The following is a 22058-nucleotide window of genomic DNA, read 5'->3' on the forward strand; positions in this document are numbered from 1 at the left end:
ATTGATAACAAATCTGTCAAATACATTCCAAGTGGAAGTTATCCATATCTGGAACCAAGCAGAGTCTTCTGTTCTTGATTCATAATATTTATAAGTGTCTACATTAGGGGTGGCAAACTCTGGTCCTCAACAGCCACAAACAGGCCAGGTTTTCAGGATATCATCAGTGAATATGCATGAGATAGACTTACATACAGTGGAGGCAGTGCATGCAAATCTATCTAAAGCATATTCATTGTGAATATCTTGAAAATATGGCCTGTCTGTGGCTCTTGAGTACTGGATTTAGCCACCCCTGGGCTACATGTTTTAAAGAATATTTGACCACAGTAGCTAAGCCACTTAAGCTCCTCCTTGACTATCATTGTGTTTACGTTCTCTCAACAAAACAATATTTAGGTTCTGCTGAGGCTCTTCTTTCCCATTTGTCCATATGATGCTACCTTTTCCACTGGCAGATCCAATTTCTTGCAACTTTTCTTTCTCTGAAAGTAGCACTTCTCCTTCATCTCATCCCAATCCTACCACACAACAGAATTTATATAGATTCTAGTTTATATCTTTGTGTTATCAATCTTTGTTAGATGTAAAACAAATGTAGGTCTTGCGGCTTGTTGGTAGTATTTGATGCACTTATAGATCCTCTTTTTTTTTTTTTTTTTTTTTTTTTTTTTTTTTTTTATGAAAGAGGCCACTGAGAAGTTTCCTGGGATGCTACTGCAAAGGACCTATTTAAGGGGATTATCTTCAAGGGATACTGTAAAAATAGCAGTTAGAGCTCTCTTGGCTTACTATTTCTACACTAGACCCTGAACAGGTCCTTTTCTCTACCATCTTTGTAATCTGTTAACATTCTTTCTCACAGGACAAGCAGGATGGTAGTCCTCACATATGGGTGACATCATCAGGATGGAGCCCAATCACGGAACACTTTTGTCAAAGTTTCCAGAACTTTGACTGGCACTTACTGGGCATGCCCAGCATAGCACCAACCCTGCAGCCAGCAGGGGTCCCCCTTCAGTCTTCTTTTTTCCGCGCAGCAGTAGCCATGTGGGTTAAGAAGCTCTTCAGAGATTCCTGACAGGAATTTTTCCTCACGGAACTTTGTTAAAAAATTTAAAAAATGTCTACCCCACAGGGTTCCCCTTATCGATATCTTTACTCCGCGGTTGAACGGTAAGTTTTTTACCCGTTTGCAGTCGATTACCGTCTAGTTTCTCCCTTGCGGCCTACCGGCCATCGACCACACCGCGACTAAATTTCGTCGAGGCCATGGCACAGGGTTTCCATCCACGCTCGAACAATGTCCATCACTGACCCTCACGTGGTCTGTGTGATGTGCTTGGGGTCCGGCCTTGATGTCCTTACTGACACCAAAAGATGGGACTTGTCTTTCGGCCAAAACCCCCTACTCCATCGATAGCTTCGAAGTCGTCTGAACCAGTGCCGTCAACGTCTCGCCAGCACTGGGAATCCGCTGCTATCCGACTGGCCTCTATGACTCCATGGGTGTCCCCACCCCCCCCCCTCTGTTCCTCCTCAGGAAAAACACAAAGGTGAACATCGAGAAAAACATTGACACCGTCATCGTAAAGCTCAGGCCACTGATACGGGAAAGCCCTTAGCATCTACGTCGTCTGAGCCACCAACAAAGAAGGTCCCGTACAGAAAAGGCCTCAACCTCTTCTGTCTCCGGGCCACTGAGGCATTCCCCACCTGGGCAGGTGCCGGGATCTTCGATTCCACCTTCACCGGTGGACCCTCCGGCTACGCCAGTGCTGCCTCTTACTCTGGAACCGGGAATACATGCCCCAGGTTTCCATGAGGAATTGGATCGTATGATCCAAGAGGCCATCGGAAAAGCACTCCAGGGCTTCCAACCTCCATCAATGCCGGTTCCTCCTCCGGCCACCAACCCGATACCCATGGCGCTTGCACCGCTATTGGCAAGAATGGACAAGTTAATCTGTGCCCTTCCACTGGTGGATCAGAGAGAACCGATGGACCAGATTCCTTCCTCATCGATTCCCTTGTCATCAGAGGAAGAAGAAGAAGAAACACCGCTCTTCATTCCGTCATCAGGTGTGCTGCCACAGACACAACCATCAATGTCACTGATTCCATCGGGGCCTTCGATTCCTCCATCAATGCCTTCGATTCCCCTTCGGGGCCATCGATGCCTAGGCTAGGGCCTTCAGGAATAACTCCTTCTGAAGAACATTTGGGAGCTGGTGATGACCCTTATAATCCTTGGACCGATGATTTGTCCCAGGACTCTGATGATTTACCTTCACAGCCCTCTCCTCCTGATGAAAGGAAGCGTTCTCCTCCAGAGGACCTGTCCTTTATTAATTTCGTAAAGGAGATGTCTGAAACGGTCCCATTCCAACTTCAGACTGAAGAGGACTCTAGACATCAGATGCTGGAGCTTCTACAATTTCTCGATGCTCCAAAGGAAATCATGTCTATCCCTATTCATGGCATCCATTTGGACCTTTTGAAGAGAAACTGGGAGCACCCTGGCTCTGTGGCACCTGTTAACCAAAATGCAGATGCCACCTATCTAGTTCAGTCAGCCCCTGGCTTCCAAACAACTCAATTGGATCATCACTCAGTGATTGTGGAGTTAGCCCAAAAGAGGGCCCGACGCTCCAAACCTCACTCTTCCATTCCCCCAGGAAAAGATCAGAAATTTCTGGATGCATTTGGAAGACGGGTATTCCATGGATCAATGCTCATCTCTCGCATTGCATCCTACCAACTCTACATGACCCAATACAATGAGGCCTTGTTCACAAGGATTCAAGACTTTGCTGAAGCCCTATCTCAGCAATTCCAGGACCAGCTTCATGTCCTAGCACAAAAAGGCTTAGATGCTAGCAAGCATGAAGTACTGTCAGTGTATGACATCTTTGACACCGCTTCCAGGGTGTCAGCAGCCGGTATCAGTGCAAGAAGATGGGCCTGGCTGAAATCTTCAGACCTCAGACCAGAGGTACAAGACAGATTGGCTGACCTACCCTGTGCGGGGGATAATCTTTTCAGCGAAAAGATTCAAGAAACAGTGGTGCAGCTCAAGGACCACCAAGAGACTCTGCGCCAGCTCTCCTTACTGCCTTCTGATCTCTCTTCTTCTTCCAAAAGATCTTTTCGGAGAGAGTCCAAGAGAGAATTCTATCAGCAGAGGAGATATTATCCCCCGGCGTCCAGGGTAGGCCTTCTAAGCCTTACCAAAAAGGCCAACCTAGGCAGCCTAGAGTGCAGAAGTCGCAGCCAGCCCCTCAAACAAGTCCAGTGTCAGGCTTTTGACTCCCTTCTAGAGAGCAGTACCTAGCTTCCACTTCCGACTATTCCGGTCGGAGGCTGGTTGTGCCACTTCTCCAACCTATGGCACACAGTCACCACAGATCAGGACGCCTACACGCACATTTCAATCACCCCGTCACATCGCAGATTCCTGCAGTTCTTAGTAGGCCCAAAACACTTCCAATATCGAGTGTTACCATTCGGCCTAGCTTCTGCCCCACGAGTCTTCAAGTGCCTCGTAGTGGTAGCTGCCTTTCTCAAGAGTCAAAGTGTCCACGTCTACCCCTATCTCGACGATTGGTTGATCAGGGCTGCACTGACGTCTCTACATCTCACGTGCCATACCCTGATCTCCCTAGGGTTTCTCATAAACTATCCAAAATCCAGGCTAGTTCCCTCTCAAACCCTATCGTTCATAGGGGCCGACTTGGACACTCTAAAAGCGAAAGCCTTCCTACTGTAAACAGACATGAAGTGTATACAATATGTTCGGTATATAAAAATGTCTAAATAAAATACCTCAGGATCAAGCTTTCACTCTCGCTTCTCTGGCCCATCGACTACAGTCTCGACAACACTCAACTGCATGTCATTTTCTGGTCTTACTTGGGTCATATGGCTTCCTCGGTGTATGTCACTCCCATGGTTCGTCTGGCCATGAGAGTAATGCAGTGGACTCTAAGATTACAGTGGACTCAGTCTTCTCAGCCAATGTCCTCCACAATCCACATCACCAAACAACTTCTACTATCGCTAGCTTGGTGGGCAAACCAATCCAATCTGTTACAAGGTCTTCCATTTCAGATCCCAGAACCTCAAATGACCTTGACAACAGATGCCTCCAACCTCGGCTGGGGTGCACATATTGCAAACTGCCAAACTCAGGGCATTTGGTCTCCAGAGGAAGCCAAACACCAGATAAATTTCCTGGAGCTTCGTGCAATCAGATATGCTCTCAGGGCTTTTCAGGATCACCTCTCCAACCAAGTCATCCTGATTCAAATGGACAACCAGGTAGCCAAGTGGTACATCAACAAGCAAGGGGGAACGGGCTCCTACCTCCTGTGTCAGGAATCTGCACCGATATGGGCGGAAGCCCTTTCCCACTCGATGTACCTCAGGGCCACCTACTTGCCAGGAGTGGATAAATGTGTTGGCGGACAAGCTGAGTCGCACTTTTCAACCGCACAAGTGGTCCCTCAACCCCATTGTAGCGGACTCAATATTCCAACGTTGGGGTTACCCTCACATAGATCTCTTTGCGTCAATTCACAATCGCAAAGAAGGGAACTTCTGCTCTCTCACTCGCAGCCAACACCTCCAGCCCAGAGATGCTTTCTCCCTCTTGTGGGCCAGCGGTCTCCTTTATGGGTACCCTCCACTTCCACTCATTTCAAAGACTCTCGTGAAGTTGCAAAGGGACAAGGGGCTAATGATTCTGATAGCCCCTTATTGGCCACGCCAGGTCTGGTTTCCAATTCTCCTCGACCTATCAGTACACCGGCACATTCCTCTGGGGAAGGACCCGCTTCTGATCACTCAGAATGACGGCTGCCTTTGTCACCCCAACCTCCAGGCCCTCTCCCTGACTGCCTGGATGTTGAAAGGTTAATACTTCAACCTCTTAACCTTTCAGAGCCGGTTTCCCATGTGTTAGTAGCTTCATGAAAGCCTTCCACTAGGCAGTCTTATCGTTATAAATGGAACAGGTTTACGGTATGGTGTACTTCTGTCCATCGATCCCTTCACTTGTTCCACACCAAAGTTTCTGGACTATCTCTGGCACCTGTCAGAGTCAGGCCTCAAAATTTCTTCTATCAGGGTACATGTCAGTGTGGTAGCTGCCTTCCATAAATGTGTCGGGGATGTTTCCCTTTCAGTACAACCCCTTGTCACACGCTTTTTGAAGGGCTTGCTTCACCTTAAACCTCCACTGTGCCCTCCGGCCCCTTCTTGGGACCTCAACATGGTTTTGGGTAGGCTCATGAAACCGCCGTTTGAGCCTCTCCAATCCTGTGATCTCTGCTATCTCACCTGGAAGGTGATTTTTCTCCTGGCAATCACATCCGCTCACAGAGTTAGTGAGTTACAGGCTTTAGTTACCTACCCGCCTTACACTAAACTTCTGCATGATAGGGTTGTACTCTGCACTCACCCTAAGTTTTTGCCTAAGGTAGTATCTGAGTTTCATATCAATCAATCTATTATACTACCCACCTTCTTTCCCAGGCCCCACTCAAACCCAGGAGAACGGGCTCTGCATATCCTTGACTGTAAACGTGCTCTAGCATTTTTCTAGACCATACAGCTGCCCACAGGAAATGCACTCAATTGTTTGTTTCCTTCGATCCCCTCAAATTGGGCAAACCTGTGGGTAAGCAGACTCTCTCCTTGTTAGCGGATTGTATTTCCTTTTGTTATCAACAGGCAGGCATTCCGCTTCAAGACAGTGTTAAAGCACACTGTCAGGGCCATGGCAACATCAGTAGTGCACCTACGCTCTGTGCTGCTTGCTGACATCTGTAAGGCTGCTACCTGGAGCTCTCTCCACACCTTCGCAGCCCATTATTGTAAAGACAAGGCTGGCAGACAAGATTCCATCTTTGGCCAGTCTGTGCTACGCAACTTATTTGCGAACTGAGGTACCAACATCCTTCCGCCAACCCGGTAGGGTTCAGGATGTCCTCTACCAAATTGCACCCCAGTTCTTGTGTCTATTGCACATCTTTGGGTACATTTGGTGCATTGCTTGGGCATCCTCAGCTCGGTACTCACCCATATGTGAGGACTACCAACCTGCTTGTCCTGTGAGAAAGCAGAGTTGCTTACCTGTAATAGGTGTTCTCACAGGACAGCAGGATGTTAGTCTTCACGAAACCTGCCCGCCACCCCGCGGAGTTGGGTTCGCTTACGATTTGTTTTATTTTTTGCATGTACTTTTTACTATAAGACGAGACTGAAGGGGGACCCCTGCTGGCTGAAGGGTTGGTGCTATGCTGGACATGCCCAATAGGTCCTAGTTAAAGTTCTAGAAACTTTGACAAAAGTATTCTGTGATTAGGCTCTATCCTGATGATGTCTCCCATATGTGAGGACTAAAATCCTGCTGTCCTGTGAGAACACCTGTTACAGGTAAGCAACTCTGCTAGATCCTGAGAACCTCGGTTTGTTCTTGAATTGCCAGTTCTTAAAAAATGAGTACAGTTTACCTTAGATCTGGGTGCAAAGATGCAGTCTTTTCTTTGAAGCAGGGCCATTCCAAAAAGTGGGCCAGCAGTGTCAAGGAATCCCCACAGATACCACTGGGAAGAAAGTAAACAGTAAATGCAGAGTAGTGAAACAAACACTTGCAGTATCAAAAAACAACTGTGAAAAGAATCTGTCTTAATGTGCGAGCCCATCGCAGGTTTAACATATTGCTTACAACCTTCACAATAGGGCTCGAATGACTTCTCTTACACATTCCAGGAGACTGGCAGTCTCTCACAATCAGAGTCCAGCTCCAGAGCAGGGCTAAGATGAAGAAAGTTGCGGATTTGTTACACCCCTCTCACCTGACACTGTATCTGATCCCATTTCTGCTGATTGACATCTTGAATAAGCTCTTTGAAGCCAGTTCCAGCTTAATTAAAACGTTTGCTTGGTTAGCAGTGATCTGTGAAAGGCCGTGATAAATATTGAATCGGGTTCACCTGCTGGTTACTGTGAGTGGATAAACAGCTGCTTTGTGTGGTTTAATCATGAGCCCGGAGTACTACTTCTGTTAAGAGCTTCAAGAAAAAAGAGTTGAAAAGCTTTAGTAATGTCACTACTGATATCTCAGTAGGGCATGCTTGTGTGAGATTTCACACAACAGCTATTCAGTACTGTATCACTGACATAACTTTATGATGATTTTAAATGTAGATGAAACCATAGTGCTAATAATGTCTCTCTTGGTTTGTTTTTTTTGCTTCATAATCACAACCCCAGTCTTTTTTTTTTTTTTTTTAAAGTTCATTATGGTTTTCAGTTCTCCTTCTGATGTTTCTTATCTTTACTGTTGGTGAATTATATACTTCTTATTTTTCTGAACCTTCAAAGAAGTTATAATAACAAATATTTGGGGCGAGTGGAGGAGTTTCCACTTTTATTTGGTGGAGGAGTCTGTACATGAGAGAGCTTAAGCCAAACACTGTCTTATTTAAGCTTTCTGTGCCTGTGACAAGAACAGCTGCTGAATAACATCTGTTATCTTTAAAGTCTGGAATTTTATAAAATGTATTTGTATATTTAGCTTGTACCTTTTCATTGGTAGCGCAGAGTGAATTACATGTAGGTACAAGTTTTCCCCTGTCCCGGAAGACTTACAATCTGAGAGCCATATTTGCTAAGCATTTTTCCCATAGACAAACAATGGGAGAAAACCTTTAGTAAATAAGCCCCTAAGTTTTAAATTAGAGGCAATGGAGGATGAAGTGATTTGCCCAAGGTTACAAGGAGTATTGGTGGGAGAAGTGGGATTTGAACACTGACTTCCCTGGTTCTCAACCCACTGCTCTTACCACTAGGGTTTTGCATTATATGACTTGGGGTGGGGTGGGGGGGGGGCAGGTGGAGGGTTCTTCCTTTTTCATCTTGGCTTACATTAGGTTTCACCCTGACTAGACTGTTACCTTGTGACTGTTTCCTTATAGCAGAGTCCAGTTGACTGAAAGATCTAGAAATAGATTTATCAGCAGTGGGCCACTGAAAAAGCCAGATGCCCAGCCTGCAGAACCATTGGGCATGGTCTCTGGGTTATTCCTTGCATTTTTTCCTTTCATTTCCCTTTTATAAATGAGCCTTCATTTGCCTCTCTCTCCCTCCCCCCTCCCCCATTCTCTCGTTTGCATGCTCTTCTGTGACAGAGGGGTTGGCTCAGCTATCTTCAAAACTGCTTCCCATGTTTTCTAACAGCTGCTAGTGCAAGATGATCAGTTGATTGCTTTCTCTCCCCAGTGTATTGAGTGGTCCTTAAGTATTGCAGACCCAAGCTGGCCAAATAACAGGACCTATCTCTTGGACTCATTTTTAGACCTATTTTTTTATTACTTGGAAACACAACCTGGTAGGTGTAAATTTGTTTTTCCTAGCGTGTAGCAGATGGACTCAGGACCAATGGGTATAGTGTACTCCTGATAGCAATTGGAGACTGATCAGATTTCACTGTGACATCAGCCCTAGTACATATACCCCTGCAGGAAGTGCAGCTCTTCAGTATTGTCCGTCTTCATAGCAGTTAGGGACTCTATGCATGCTAGCATAGTGTTAGAGTAAATTTTACCAAAGAAACCCAAACTGAGAAGAAATCTTACCTCTACAGACGAGCCCCGCTCTGCTGCGGTGACGCCCGTTGGGTCCGTCCCCCAGTCGAGATTCCCGAGGTGATTTCTGCGATCTCTCGGAGGTGAGCTTCGGTCTGGCAGCCGACCCTCGGCGGGGACCTAGCCCCCGACATTGGGTGAGGCTGAGAGGCAGCGGATGCAACCTCGAGTGTGGCGGTGAAGGTATTTTCCCTCTCCTCCCGCAGCTGGAGACCACCCGGAACGAAACCGGGAAATGCCGGGACAAGGTAAGGTAAAATTCTAGTTAAAAGTCTCTGGTCTCCGAAGCTCGAGGAGACGCACAGATCACCAGCCGGGACCAGTGCCACCGGGTTGATCGGCCCTAGCAGGGCTAGACCCCGGTCAGATCCGAGGGTCTTCCCACGTGGAGATCCTCCGAGGTGGTCGCCATATTGTCCACATGGTCGCCGTCACCATTTTGGCCCTGTTCGCCACTCTGTCCGCCATCTTGATCCGTGCGCACAGAGGCGAGCCGTGCGCACAAATACCTTGTGCGCACAAGCGAAGCGCATAGCCAGGCGCTCACTGTGCTGGGCGCATAACTTCGACCTGTGTGCATGCGCACATCGCTCTGCACACGCGCACCATACCTACGCTCGCATCTTCGCACACTGGAGCGCACAACTGTATTGTACGCACACAATCCATGGCTCCACATGAAAATAAACTCAAAGCTCAGGGCCTTTGCCCAGCATGCCACATTAGAGCTGCACAGCATGAGGAGACTACAGCCCTGTGTATACAGTGCGAAGAGGCCTTAGGGGACCCAACTCATGGCCCTCCCCAGCCGGTACTGGACCCCAGCCCCTCGAGCGGTATGCTGGACCTAGCCTCACTCAGTGGGGCCCCCCCCCCAAAACAGGGCTCCCCCAGGGACACGGTGCCCCCTAGTCTAGACCCAGCTTCTATCTCCTGGGTGGAATTCTTCAAAGGTCTGCATATCTTCGTCCACATACAACCAGGGCCTCCTACAATGCGGTCACAGGCACCACCAGAGGTCCTCAACATGCCAGGACACTACCTTTCGGGTTAGCCACTGCACCCCGGACGTTCACCAAGATCATAGTGGTGGTGGCAGCAACACTGAGGAAGGAAGGAATCCGCTTGCACCCTTATCTAGGCAATTGGCTGATCAGAGCGAAATGCCCAGAGGAAAGCCACCAGGCAACCAACAGAGTCAAGACTCTACTGGAGAGCCTCGGGTGGGTGGTCAACACAAACAAGAGCTGCCTGCAGCCTTCCCAATCTCTAGAATACTTGGGAGTCCAGTTCAACACCAAACAAGCAAGGTCATCCTGACACTGACAAGGAGATCAAAACTGATAACCCATTTATGAACCCTGTTGAGCGAACTTCGCCCCACAGCATGGGATTACCTACAAGTTATCGGCCTCATGGTATCCACACTGGAAATAGTCCCATGGGCACAGGCTCACAAGAGATCCCTACAACGCTCACTACTGTCATGATGGAATCTACTGTCCCAGAACTACACCGTTCAGCTTCAGCTCCCGGACAGAATTCGGGCCCAACTACAATGGTGGCTACAGGAGGCCCATCTGAGCCAGGGAACGAGACTATCCTCCCCAACCTGGATCCTACTCACCAAGGATACCAGCCTATGAGGATGGGGAGCACACTGCCAAGAACTAACCGCCCAAGGGCAATGGAACAAAGAAGAGTCAGGATGGAATATCAATCGCCTAGAAGCCCGGGCAGTCAGACTAGCCTGCCTAAGGTTTGGTCACAGACTCCGAGGCAAAGCGGTCAGAGTAATGTCGGACAATGCCACAAGAGTAGCTTACATCAACCATCAGGGAGGAACTAGAAGCCAACAGATGTGTCTGGAAATAGACCCCCTAATGTCATGGGTGGAAATGAATCTTCAAGAGATCATGGCCGTCCACATTTGCTGGGAAAGACATGTCGCAGCGGACTACCTCAGCAGGGAGAGTCTAGATCCAGGAGAATGGAAACTGTCAACCACAGCATTCCAATTGATAGTAAACCGTTGTGGAACACCAACCATGGACCTCCTGGCAAGCCGGTCCTACGCCCAGGTACCCACTTTCTTCAGCCGCAGGTGGGAACCCCAGTCCCAGGGAAATGATGCCCTGGTACAGACCTTGCCACAGGAGACTCTCTGTTTTACGCCTTCTCACCGTGGCCCCTATTGGGCGCGATCATCCACAAGATAGAACATTACAGGGGGCCAGTACTTCTAGTGGCTCCGGACTGCCCAAGAAGACCATGGTACGCAGATATGCGAAGACTGCTGGCAGAGAACCCCCTGCCACTACCTCCACACAGACCTGCTCCCACAGGGACCGATCCTCCACGAGGATCCAGCTCTAATCTCTCTTACGATCTGGCCATTGAGAGGACTCGCTTAAGGAGGAGGGGATACTCGGGGGCAGTAATTGACACCCTACTCCGAGCACACAAGTTCTTCACATCCCTAACATACATAAGGATTTGGAGAGTATTCGAATCCTGGTGTGAGGACCACGACATCATACCACACTCAGTCAAAAGTCCTGCGATTTTGGAATTCCTACAGAAGGGATTGTCCCTCAACTCCATCAAGGTACAGGTGGTGGCCTTGTCATGCTACGGAACCAAGAGCGAGAGCGGCAGCATAGCCTCTCACCCGGATGTCTCCCGCTTCCTGAAAGGAGTCAAGCACATCCGACCACCCCTAAAGTGGCCGGTGCCTCTTTGGAACCTCAACCTGGTCCTAGATTTCCTAGCAGGATCCTCCTTCAGACCTCTCTGCTGCCTGTCTCTCTGACTATTAACATTGAAGACAGCCTTACTGCTGGCAGTCTGTTCAGCTCGTCGTATATCCAAGCCACAAGCACTGTCCTGCCGGGAGCCGTTCCTCAGACTCACCCCGGGAACCATCCAGTTATGCACAGTTCCGTCGTTCCTCCCCAAAGTGGTGTCTCACTTCCATCTCAACCAAATCATCGCGCTACCATCACCAGATGAGCATAAGAATTCGGAAGAGGCTCGAAGTCTACGACATCTCCACATTGGCAGGCTCCTAGTCTGATACCTGGAAAGGTCTGAATCCGTATGAAAGACGGACCATCTATTCATCCTTCACAGCAGGAAGAAGCAGGGGGAAGCGGCCTCGCGAGCAACCATAGCCTGCTGGATCAAAGAAGTCATCAAGGCGGCCTACGTGGAAACAGGCAAGCCACCGCCTTTACAAGTCAAGGCCCATTCTACTAGAGCCCAGGCAGTGTCCTTGGCGGAAACCAAAGATGCTGTCACCCGCCGAGATCTGCAGGGCGGGGACATGGTCCTCCATCCACACCTTCTCCAGGTTTTACCGCCTGGATGTTCAGGCTCGGGAGGACACAGCTTTTGCAAGGGCAGTACTAAGTGGGTCACGGGCAGCCTCCCACCCGGTTCGGGAGTAGCTTTTATACATCCTATTTGTCCTGAGCCCATCTGTTATATGCTAGGAAATGGAGAAATTACTTACCTGATAATTTTGTTTTCCCTAGTGTTTATCAGATGGACTCAGCATCCCACCCACGGCTGCCGTTACTCATGGAATTCTTGGGGGACATTCCCGGGAGTGAGTGATTCAAGGGTCAGCCATGCTTTCCTTCATCTAGGACACCCATCCTACCGGGTGTCGATGTTTCTCGGTTGAGGGCACTGGCGGTCTCCAGCTATAGCCAATTCAACCAGTTCAAATTAATCAAGTTAACCAAGTTATAAAGTTAATCAAGTTATTCAAATTAGTCAGTCACACATATATCCACAATGCTTTTCGAGGAGAATACTGAAGAGCTGCACTTCCTGCAGGGGTATATGTACTAGGGCTGATGTCAGATTGAAATCTGATCCGTCTCTATCAGGAGAGCACAATACCCATTGGTCCTGAGTCCATCTGTCTACACTAAGGAAAACGAAATTATCAGGTAAGTAATTTCTCCAATGGTAGTTGCTCTTTGTAATAATTTAAGGTTCTTTCTGGTGTTAACTGTCACATGCTGATCTCCATTTATTTAGCAGTTCTTATTCTTCAATAATCGAAAACCAAATTGATTCAAAGTGATTATTTTTAACATGTATGATATTGGTGTTAATTTCACCCAATAGGGCAAAGTAGTGTGGCATGCTTGGGTTTTTTTTTCTTGCTGCTGCCTCAAAATTTTGCTCCAATTCATACATTTTTCTGGAGTCACATGGGACTGCTCTGACCACCGTATTGCGTCATACATAGACATCGTACTGTCTTCTGAATGTGGAAGTTTACATTTCTGGAGGTTACCAGAAAACTCTTCCCATCTTTTCAATGGAATATTATAGTTAAATGGAAACTGTTTACAACTTGAATATAGGTTAAAACAAAAGTAATGTTTGAATGCCTATGAAAGAACATGTGCCTCTTACAAGGAGTGATCTCCTGGGGTGCTCCTACTACTTGGGAAGTCAGTAGGGAGTGGTGATTTTGTGCCAGGGTGCCGACCTGGAACCTTTTTGAACTTGCATCCTTTTCCCCCTTGCAGCTGGGGTGGAAGGTGGAGGCCAACACTGGACCAGACTTGATATCTTTTTTTTTTTCTTTTTTTTTTAAGGTTACCACTACATCAGAGTATTGCTTTTGTAGTGTAATCAAGGACGTAGCCTAATTCTTGAAAAAAAAAAATCTCAACAAGAAAAGCTATAACTAGGCTGGATTATGTGTAAGTAGTAATACTATAAATGTATATTAAAGATTCATGAATGGACAGTAGCCAGGGTTTTGATGCCTTGACAATTGGTGTTACTGCTGATAGGTTTCAAATTTGTGCTAGTTCAATACATATTTGTATCTGTAGTACGAGGTGAAAACTTAGCAAAGTACAGTAGCAGTGAGGGCATTTGTGAAATTGTCAGATTTGTTTATTTACAAAAATTTGTAATCTGAACCACAAATCTTAGCAGATTACAAACATTCACAATAAATCTTATTGATATACACAGTTCAAACAAATTCACAACTTATCATAAGTGATATTCACAATAAGTCATAAAAATCACATTTCTACAGATCAGGTAATGTCGAATAAAACTGGATAAAAACAAAGAACAAAATTGAAGCAAATGTTCTGAAAATGGAAGGCTAAAAAAGCAAGTCTTGAGAAGCTTACGAAAATGAAGTAGGTCATGTTTGGCTATAATATCCTCAGGTAAAGCATTCCATAGCACAGGCCCAGCAATGGGAAATGCACTCCCTAGATTTCACCAAAAGTGCATACCCTAAGTCATGAAACCTCTAATAAATACTTGTTTGAAGAGCGTAGCGATCGTGTAGGCTGATATCTATAAATTGCCGAAACAATCCAAGAAGGCGAAAGATTCTAACCCACAATTCCTGAGAAGAAACAAAAAAAGAGGTACGGCAGATAGACAATTAAAATAAGATGCTACACTTTTCTGTAATTAAGTAAATAACAGCTCTCCTGCTGATTCATTTTTCTGTTTAATGCACTATTACATGCTTGAGTTCTTTCTGTTATTCTGAATTTGGTTCTAAGCCAAACATATCCCAGTCTTGGCATCTGCAATGGAAAATCCTCCCCTGCAGGGTTCCAAGATAGAAAAATGAACAGATGTGAATCCAGCATCTTGCTTGGTGGTCTAAAGGAAGATGGTTTAACTCGAACTCTGTGCCCATTTATAACACTGCTGAGACCAGCAGCTAAGGAACCAAACATTCTTAGTGATGTAGTGTTAGTTTTCTACCAGGTCACCAACTTGGAAGCTTTTTGAATTTGCTGCTTTTTCCCTTATAGGGAAATGGTGGAAGGTGGATGCTGTCCCTGGACCTGACGTGGTACCGTTTTTACTTTGACATTAACGATGAATGTAATATTCTAAGTTCATGAAAGGCTTGTGGCATACAAGACTGGTTGCCAAACCAGTGCCATGGGATCTTAATGTTGTATTGACATAACTCCTGAAACGCCTTATAAAGTCAGCTTCTTTAGAGTTTCTCACCTGGAAAATAGTGAGGTCCATATTCAAAAGCAATGTAGATGGTTAATGTTATAAACCATCTAAATTAAACCATCTAAACCATCATAAATTATCTGGCTAAATTCTAGCCAAATAATTTATGTGGCTATCTCTGGTCAGGCAGTAGGGCTGTCCTAAATGTTAGCCAGATATGTTTAACTATCAAGCCTCACAGCAGCTGAACATGGACCCCATTGTTCCTAGTCTTGATTAAGTCAGCTAGAAAAGAACGTGAACTTCAAGCATTGTTCCACTACTCACCATACATGCAATTTTTCCACAATAGCGATGCTCTGCACTTACCCCAAATTTCTGCCAAAAGTGTTTTTGGCTTTTCATCTGAATCAAACCATCATATTGACCACATTCTTTCCAGGGCCTCATGCACATGATGGGGAGAAGACCCTTCATTCATTGGACTGCAGAAGGGCCTTGGCTTATTATTTGAAGATACCTCGACCACATCATCAGGCATCACAGCTTTTTGTCTCTTACGATGCTAACAGACTGGGAATAGCGGTTCCCTGTACGTACCCGGATCAGTCCAGACTCCTGGTTTCCCCCCCCGCAGATGGAGACAGAAGTTTAGCAACAAAACTCTTCCTTATCTAGAATGGTGCCACCTACAGTCTGGCAGTATTCTTCTGTCTCCAGTAGGTGGAGGAGGTGCAAAACCTACAGTCTGTGTTAGGGCCTAGCTTAGAATTAGGATAGAGTTAGGCAAAAGTTTAAAAAAACTTAAATAGGGACAGTTTTTGTTTTTCAGAGCACAGACCGCAGTGTGTTCCTGCAGGTCATGGTCTCTCGCCACCCAGGGGATTGTGAGGTCCTGAGGGGACCATCCCCCCCCTGGTTACAGAGGCCGCTGGTGTTGCGGGTTGAGGTCCCATTTACCAACACCCTTAGCTACTGGGGGTGATACCGGGAAGCCCGGCTCACTCCCCCCAGTAGGTTCAGGACCCAGAGGCTGCGGACAGGTACTTGTTTTAAAAAAGAGACCACGTGAGCCGGTAAGCTGCGTGCAGACCGTGCTCCCAGCTCCCCCGCCGATTTACGTTTTCCTGCCTCTAATATTTCAACCAAGGTGGCGTCCTCGGTAGATCAGGGGTCGCAGAAGAAAATCAACTCATTTTTTCACACAGATGAGCCTAATATGTCAGTGAAACCGCAACGCCATGAAAAACTTTCCAGCCGCCAGAGCGAAGCCAAGATGGCCGCCGGCCCTCCGAGTCCCGGCACGGTGGTGGACAAGTCGGATCTTGTGGGAGACGTCACTTTGGCTGTCTTTACAGCCCCAGAACCCAGGTTCAGTGAATTGGCACAAAAAATTACTATGGGCAATGAAATGCTGCAGGAAATAAAGCAGCAAGTTGCTGACACACAACAGTGAGTAGCTGATGTTGAATCAGAGACACAGAGCCTTTTACAAAAACAAGGGACACTGACCAAAAAAATCATAGACCTTGAAGATAAAGTTGAAGATTTGGAGAACAGATCATGCAGGAACAACCTAAGGTTTGTGGGGATCCCCGAATCCGTGGCCGACAGGGAGCTTTCTCATATGCTGGAAACATGGCTGCCTGCAGCGCTGGGCCTGCCAGAGTTGGAAGGCAAAGTTACAGTTGAAAGAGCGCACCGATTAGGGGCAAAAAAGCAGGAGGCTACCAAACCTAGAGTGGCTATAGCTCGTTTCCTGAACTTTAGGCATAAGACTGCCTTTTTGCAAGCATTCCGAAAATGTGAAACCTTTCTTTATGATGATCATAAAATTATGCTCTTTCAGGATTACTCTGCGGCTGTGTCTGCTAAACGCAGGGAATTTTCTCCCATCTGCGAGGTAAGAGGAAGCTGAGATTTAATCTACCATATCCAGCCCGTCTACGAATGGAATACAGTGGCATATGGCACAGTTTTGACTCTGTGGAGACAGTGAAGCAGTTTCTCCACGAAAAGGGGGACTCCAGGTGAATCCCCCATGGAGAGGGTTGGCGGATCTCAATCATGCTTCTGTTGATGACTATCTCTATGGGTCATTCCATATATCATGTCTCTGTAGGCTAGATGCTGAGTCATGTAATTGTATGTATTGTACAGTTAAGCGTTTGAACGGTTCTATTGTTGGTGGGGGAGGTGGAACAGGTGGTCTCATTCCTCCTTTTATGGAGGACGGCACTGTAGTATGGGGGAAAGGGGGATGGGAGGGATTCCTGCTATGCTCATTTTAGGGTTGCAGTGTTTACCTAAGGCTAAGAGTGCCTATACTTATGTTTCTTGCCACAGTATACAGAGGATATTTCTTCTGGCAATGGGTCTGCCCTTAGGCTGGGAGGGGTGGCCCCAATCATGGATAAAGTATTTTATCAATAGAGTAATGTTTTATTTTCTATTAATGACCATGGGTGAACACCTTTGCTGCATTTCTTGGAATGTGGCGGGACTTGGCTCTCCTATCAAAAGGGCTAAGGTTTTACAATCCCTGAGGCGCCATAAGGCCAATATTGCATTTTTGCAAGAAACTCACTTAACGGATAGTGAAAGTAAGACGTTAGCTCAGGACTGGGTGGCACAGGTATATTACTCCCCAGCGGTGCAGCGGAAAAGGGGGATTGCAATTTTAATAGGAAAAAATGCGGTGTTTGAAGAAGCCCGTTTTTTTTTTCTGATACTGAGGGCAGGTATGTATTGGTGACGGGGAAATTGTTCGGCACGGTAGTCACGCTTTGCAGTGTGTACGGCCCTAACACTTATCAACACGATTTTTTTACTAATCTGATTTGGTTTCTTAACCTTCACCAAAAAGGTTTGTTGATTTTAGCTGGGGACTTTAACCAAGTGATGGATGTGAGTCTGGATAGAACAGGAAGTGGTGCAGGACGCAGACAGGGGCGAAATAAGGGTCTGCCGTACCTATGTCAACAATTGCAACTTGTGGATCCGTGGAGAGTCCTCCACCCAGAGCTGCGCAATTACACCCATATAGCTAGGGCACATCTTTCCATGACTAGACTTGACTATATTTTTGCCTCTCCTCAATGCTTCAGTGTGCTTGAGAAGGCTGAGATAGGACCGGAAGAATGCTCCGACCATACCATGATTTGGATAGATGTAAAACTAGGGGGCCCCAAATCGAATCGGCCACGCTGGAGGTTCCCGGCCCATCTCTCGGATGATGCGGGGTTCCGTACTTATCTGCAGGGCAAGTGGAAGGAATATGCCCAACATAATGTACAACATGTAGCTCAACCAGCCCTGTTCTGGGAGGCGGGGAAGACGACTATGCATGGAGAGATCATCACTTATGTTATCAGGCAGCGAAAACTAGCCAATAGACAGATCATTGAATTGGGTAGAGAGGTTGCTAAGGCAAAAAGGCAACTTATAGCCCACCCTTCTACACATACCAAAAGAAATTACAGGGACCTTCTATGCACCTTGAATTGCTATATTCATCAACATACACAGAAGGATCTCTTTTATATTACTCTCACAATTTATACAGGTACGGTAACAAAATGGGGAAACTTCTAGCAAACCAAGTAAGGACTCAAAGGGGAACGACGTTCATTCCAGCGTTAAAAGATGCTGGGGGAACCCATCACACATCAGATACCCAAATATGTGCAATTTTCCGGACATTTTATGAAAGCCTATATACGAATGATCTCTCTCCACAGGCGCATATTGCTGAGTCTAATTTTTTTCAGAACCTGGTCTTACCTAAACTAAGTGATGCCCAATTACAACAGCTGAATGCCCCTATTACAAAGCAGGAAATATGGGATAATATCGGGGCAAGTAAATCTCATAAGGCACCAGGCCCGGATGGGCTTAATGCTGATTTCTACAAATTACTAAAAATGGAGGTAGGGGACCCCTTACAGCTTTACTTTTCCGATATCCCAAGGGAGGGGTTAACCAAGGAAGCTACAATGGCCTATATAACCGTTCTCCCAAAGGGTGGCAAGGACCCACTTCACCCAGCCTCATACCGACCCATCTCTCTATTGAATTATGATATCAAATTATTCGCCAGGATTGTGGCTAACAGAATGAGCGGGGTATTGCCAACTCTAATATCGGATAGCCAGGTGGGATTTGTGAAAGGAGGAAAGCAAGTAAACACCTTCTTAGTCTTTGGATAGCGATGACACAATGCACGGCTAAGCACATCCCAGCATTAGCTGTAGGATTCGATGCCGAAAAGGCCTTTGATCAGGTGGACTGGGATTATCTATTTTCTGTTCTACATCGCTTCGGCTTCCAAGGTACTGTTCTGGATAGCATATCTGCGCTTTATCAACACCCCCAGTCCATGATCGTTGCAAATGGGCTGATGTCCGCACTGTTTGGACTTTCTAGGGGAGTGCGCCAGGGGTGTCCCCTATCCCCATTGCTTTATATTTTATCATTAGATCCCCTGTTAAGAGTTATTAATGAGGATCCTGCAGTAGAGGGGCTACGGGTGGGACAAACCCAGTTTAAAATTGCAGCGTTCGCTGATGATGTGTTAATTTTTGTTGTAAACCCAACTGTTTCCTTGCCCAGAGTCCTTGAGCTGCAAGCCCAATTTTGGCGTTTTTCGGGCTTAAAAATTAACAGGGATAAATCCGAAGCTATTGATATCTTGGGCACAGCCAAGGCACTCTGGCCAGGAGTTTTCCCATTGCGATGGGTTACCTCCGAGACGAAATATCTGGGTATACGCATACCAGTTGATATTAATCATTTGTATGATGTTAATATTTTGCCATTACTTGCGAAAACGAAACAAAAATTGTCTGAAGGGATGACCTTGCCCTTGTCTCTTTCGGGGAAGATTCAGCTATTCAAAATGATCGAATTACCCAAATGATTATATGTTTTGCACATGCTGCCACTTTGGATTCGAAAACCCCAAACCTCGGACTTATATGCAACGCTCCGCCGTTTTATTTGGAGGAACAAAAAGGTGAGGATTGGTTTGACAACGCTCATGCGTTCTACTCCGGAAGGGGGCCTTGCATGTCCAAACATTCATCTGTATAATGTGGCCAGTTTGCTGTGTCATCTTTGGGATTGGCTCCGGGGTACGAGTATTTTTATTCCAAGGGAGCTACTTTGAGACTGGTGTAAACCTATTGTCATTGGCAATCTTCTCATAGCCCCAAGAACTGCTCTACCTCCACACCTGAGGTCTTTCCCGTATATTGTGGCCTGTCGGACAGTTTGGAAAAGATTATGCTCCCAAATTCCTGTCTCATGGAGGACGCTATATTTTGCGACTATTCAAGGACTGCCATTGTTCTCCCCGAGTTGGGAGTACTCTTTGTTCTCTCAATGGGCTCAGCTGGGCCTTACTCACATTGAGCAACTATTGGATGATACGGGACAACAGTTGCACTCATTTACGGAACTGCAGGCTCAATATGGGATCCCACGCACCAGTTTTTTTGCCTATCTACAGCTTAGGCACTTTCTTGCTACATGGGAGGGTTCTCCCTGGGCGCGGGATTCTGTGGACAGATTGGATGCATTCTTTCCCCTCTCTTCACAATGGACATTCTGCTCCTTACTGCTAAAGAAACTACTGCAACTGGAAACTCAGACCGGATTACTCATCTGATAGCCCTCTGGAACAGAGATCTGCACAGCCAGATCTCCCCGCGGCAAATGACGAGTTGCTTTAAGACAATTGCTCGCTGTACAGAGAAGGTACAACTCCGAGAAGTTCAATTCAAAACGCTCCACTGAATATACATAGCTACCCTACAAGCTTTTCAATGGAAGCTGACCACCACCTCCTCGGCTTGTCTCAAATGTGGAGCGGAAAATGCAACGCTTCATCACAATTTCTGGGACTGTGCTGTCATTCATCAGTTCTGGTCTAAACTCTTGGGCTTTATGGGCTGCCTTCTCAACTGTAACATACCACAAGTTCCGCAACTGTGCCTCTTACATCTGTTCGGAAACTCAGCTTTGGGGGTACTCCCTCAGGCCTCTGGCCGCCTTATATGCAAAGGTCTTCTTCTGGTGAAACAGACAATATTGGCTCAATGGCTGGCAAAGGACCCACTGACATTTACTCAGTGGCGCTTGAAACTTCATCAGATGGTCATTTACGAACAGCTCTCTGCGAAAGCGGCATCCTTACCCATGAAGCAAGACCACTTCCTTGCTATTTGGAACCCGTATCTCCTGACCCTAAATCAGAGGGCTAGAAGCAAAATCCTGGACTTCACCACTTGAACCGTTGCTACTGCTGTGTGTGGATATCTTTCGACTGTCCTCTGGGAATTGCCGCCTTCAGCTTTACTCAATGGTGTTACCGATCGCTGCCACCCTGTAGACCTGACCATGCCACCTTTTCAACTGTGAGATTAAATGAGCATACTATCAAGGTTTATATATTTCTCTGGACTGCGCATTGCAGGAACTGAGGGGTTATAAGGGTTATAGGGGGGGAAGGGGGAGGGAGATGGGGAGGTAAGACGGGGGGCAACCTGGGCTATACTATGCTTTGAACTGCTCGTTGCACTTTGCTCTTCTTTTTTCTTGGTTGTAATGTTGAAAATTTCATAAATAAAGATTTAAAAAAAAAAAAAAAGCAACATTTTTTCTTAATAGCACTGTTTGACTTCCACTGCCTTTCCGATCGCGGGGTGGGGAGTGTTTTGGCGCCGTTTCACTGTGTTTTCTGGGGGATGGGGGTAGTTTTACTTTGCTCCCATGCTGCATCGGGCCGAGTGTTGGGCACAGTGCGAGTGAGCCTATCGCGGGACAGCCTCTGTACCGCTTGTGTTTCCAGGGGTGAGGGTGCCTCAGCGACCCCGAAGGGGGTAGTCCTCCGGGTCCTGGCCATTATGGGTGCTTTTGGGGAGCTACCAGCTGCGATCCCTGGGCCGTTCCTGGGCAGTGCAGGAATGGGCACCATTTTAGGTCCCTCGAGGTCGGCAGCTCTGGCTGCAGGCGCCATTTTGCCTTCCTTGGTGTTGGTGTGTTCAGCAATACGGGCAGCGCCTGGGGATGAGGACCTTCCCCCGAGTTTGTCCCCTCAGCGTGGGGTCCCCGAAGGGGACAGGACCGCAGATAGTGGCAGGCATAATGCTGATGATACTGCAGCAGGGGACATGGATTGATACATCATCAGAGTCTTCATTTTCCTCCGACTTTATCCTGCTCATGCATAAGGCATTTAAGGCTCGCAAGACGGGTAAGAAAAGGCATCCCACACCGGACTCCCAGCCGCGGGCTCAGGTCCCTCAGGACACGGGTTCCTCGTCCGGCCAGCGGCATAAGCCCTTAAGAACCCCGGTGGTTGACCCTGACTCTTCCTCAGACTCAGAGGACCAAGACGACCGGGAGTTGCCTTCTCAGCCCCTGAGGGGG

At 47.0% G+C, this 22058-nt stretch overlaps 1 protein-coding gene and 1 long non-coding RNA gene across 4 annotated transcripts in view; one reads left to right on the forward strand and one right to left on the reverse strand.

The window, feature by feature from the left end:
• Positions 1-7035, reverse strand: part of LOC115097122 — a 29516-nt gene extending 22481 nt beyond the window's left edge. Inside the window, exons 1-2 of the long non-coding RNA XR_003858212.1 lie at positions 6861-7035; positions 6516-6608 (exon numbers count right to left, since the gene is read on the reverse strand). This is a non-coding gene — a long non-coding RNA (uncharacterized LOC115097122). The remainder of the gene's footprint in view (positions 1-6515; positions 6609-6860) is intronic.
• BRIP1 (BRCA1 interacting protein C-terminal helicase 1) overlaps positions 1-22058 on the forward strand; it is a 309402-nt gene that overhangs the window by 97219 nt on the left and 190125 nt on the right. The gene's annotated exons all lie outside the window — the stretch shown is intronic.

The sequence above is a fragment of the Rhinatrema bivittatum genome, chromosome 8 (genome assembly GCF_901001135.1).
Source record: "Rhinatrema bivittatum chromosome 8, aRhiBiv1.1, whole genome shotgun sequence".
In the NCBI taxonomy this organism is placed as follows: Eukaryota; Metazoa; Chordata; class Amphibia; order Gymnophiona; family Rhinatrematidae; genus Rhinatrema; species Rhinatrema bivittatum.